The sequence below is a fragment of the Condylura cristata genome, unplaced genomic scaffold (assembly GCF_000260355.1).
Source record: "Condylura cristata isolate star-nosed mole 26May11 unplaced genomic scaffold, ConCri1.0 scaffold00011, whole genome shotgun sequence".
Taxonomy (NCBI): Eukaryota; Metazoa; Chordata; class Mammalia; order Eulipotyphla; family Talpidae; genus Condylura; species Condylura cristata.
In genome coordinates this window covers 1,518,112-1,520,620 of record NW_004567112.1, presented here as the reverse complement: position 1 = coordinate 1,520,620, position 2,509 = coordinate 1,518,112, and positions in this window count along the sequence as shown.

Here is a 2,509-nt window from a genome sequence, read left to right as displayed (position 1 = left end):
GTGTGCCGGTCGCCCATGGCTGCGATGGCCTCCTCCCTGCGGGGACCCTGGGGGCTGGGCCAGCCAGAGCGGAGTGGCAGGCCCCTGCGGCGCTGCTTCCCTGCTGGCTCGTACAGGGCAGGCCGCGTCAGCCCTCTCCCGGAAGGCGCTTCGGCCCACGTTCCTGCGCCCCCCCCGGGGGCGGCCGGGAGACACCAGCCTCTGAGCGGGTAGTCAGGGACCCGGTGGTTACTTTGGGCTTAGCTGAGAGACATTCACGGGCGGTGCGCTCGCTCGCCGGCACCAAGAACCGGGAAGGGCGCAGCGGGGGGCTGGGGATCCAGATTCCGCGGCCGGCCCTGCACCGCTGTCCCTGGGCCGGACCCAGCAGCCTGCCGCCCCGCCGCCTGGCTTCTCGCGCCTCCTTGGGACTGGCTCCCACAGAGACATCCCTGCACGCGTCAGCTCCAAAGTGACAGAAGCGCGGCGTCACCGCCCCGGGGTCACTGGCCCCGAATCAGGGTGCGGGCTGGGATGCTTCCCCCGGAGGCTGGGGCGGCGCCAGGCGTCTGTTTCTTGCCCTTTCTAGATGCCCGCTTCCTTTGCCTGGGTGCCCCTTCCTGCCTCACCTTGACCTCTGCTCCCTCCGTCACCCTACCTGTCCCCATGTTCCTCCTCTTCTCTGTGCATCTGAGATCACTGGATGACCGGGTCCCCCCATCTGCCCACCGGATGACCCGGGGCCCCCGTCTGCCTGCGAGAGGCATCCTCACAAGTTCTAGGGAGTCAGATGTGGATGTGCTGGGGGGTTGTTCTGTCCGCCGTATCCCTCCATCCTGCCCACACGCTTGTCCGGTAATCCCGAGGCTTTACATTCGCCTCCAATATGGGATTACTTGGGCGATGCTCTAGGAGCAGAGCGCGGGGCGACCCCGTGTGGCTCTCGCTCGGCCGTGGGGGTGCACGGCTGCACCCTCACCCCCGAGTCCGTGCTCGTTCAGGCCGCGGCACAATTTGAAGTTTCTGTGAGATTTTCACAACTGCTGCTGTCCGCCGGACTCGGGGTGGGCGGTGGGTCCTCCGAGACCCGCGGTGTCCTGCCAGTGCAGAGGCCTGGGCGTGTGCAGGAGATGTGCGTCTTCCTCGGCTCCCTGGACTGTGCCGCCCACGGCGCCCTAGACGCGGCCTGCTGGGGGCGCTGTTGAGGACTGCGGGGAGGCCCAGAGCCCGCTCTGGTGGGGAAGGAGCTATGCTCGCGCCTCCTGCACCCCGCGCGCCTGTTTCTGCTGAAGAGCCACCGTGAAATGCTAAATAAACTTCATGACGTCTAATAACCATTTGTGTCACTTGAGGACATTAAACTGAGACTTGGTGAAATGGAGGAAAATACTTGCAAAAATGGGGGTTTCTACCTACGTGGGTTATTTGCGCTTAGAAATTTGGTGAACATCTGCTTGCTTTGCCTTTTTAAAAAGGGTCCTGGCAGTGATAGGAGACGCGCCTGCTGTGAACACAGAGCCACTTAGCGTGGGCACGGGGCCACCACGGAGACCGGGGCCAGCCCACCAGGGCTCATTTTCTTAAAGACCCTGTGCACATGCAGGTCTGCTCTGTGCCAGGGAACGTTCTGGAACGTCACAGGTTGCAGCGTATTGTCAGTTTTCAAGACACACCTGTTCCTGGACTGGAGGAGTGCAGGCAGCCAGACCTGGAACGTCGTAGCTTTTTGGCTTCACGCGAGGTCGCTTGCGTGGCAGCTTCGTTTTCTTTAAGTCGTTTTGGTTCCGAAGAATATTCAGCCCATGTGCAATTTTAGGGCAAAGGCTTCTAATGCATCAAAAGTCCCTAATGGAGATCAAAATGGGCCTATGAGGTGATGATGGAAACAGCTGCCGTGTCCTCAGCTTTCTCCTGCTGTGCGGGGTTCGCTGCTGCGCGGAGGTCGTGCACACACCTGCTGCGGTGCGGGCCGCGCAGACACGGACCCGCTGCGGTTTGGGTCAGTTGAGGACACTGAGGCCCAAGTTTGCTGGAGTGGAGGGAAGTGATCGCACCCGGGCAGAGAGAAGTGCGTGTGGGGGTGGGGCTGGGGGGGGCAGCGGGAGGCCGTGCTTAATGGGCGTGAGATTTGTTTGGCGGGAAGAAGCGTTTGGAGATCCACAGTGGTGAAGAAAAGCTTTGGCGATGGGAGTGGCGAAGGTTTGCGACTTGTGATTCCGCTGATGTGACTTCGTTACGTGCTTAAGGTGGCAAGTTTTCCGTCGTATCTACTTTACCACAATGAAAATGATCGCTTAGGGCTGTCTGGAGCTGTGGGTGGTTCTGGATTTCTTATCCTGGAATGGATGCCCCTTTACTTTCGTCTCTGGAGAGGAAAAGCTACCTCTGGTGTGTCCTAGAGCGTGACCGAGTCTAAGACTGAGTGCATCTTACGAGCCACCACGAGCAGCAGGGAGATGTCATTGAGGTTTGTGCTAGGATTGCGCTGGATCTGTAGACTGCTTCCGGTATGATCGCAGCTTTTGTTGAT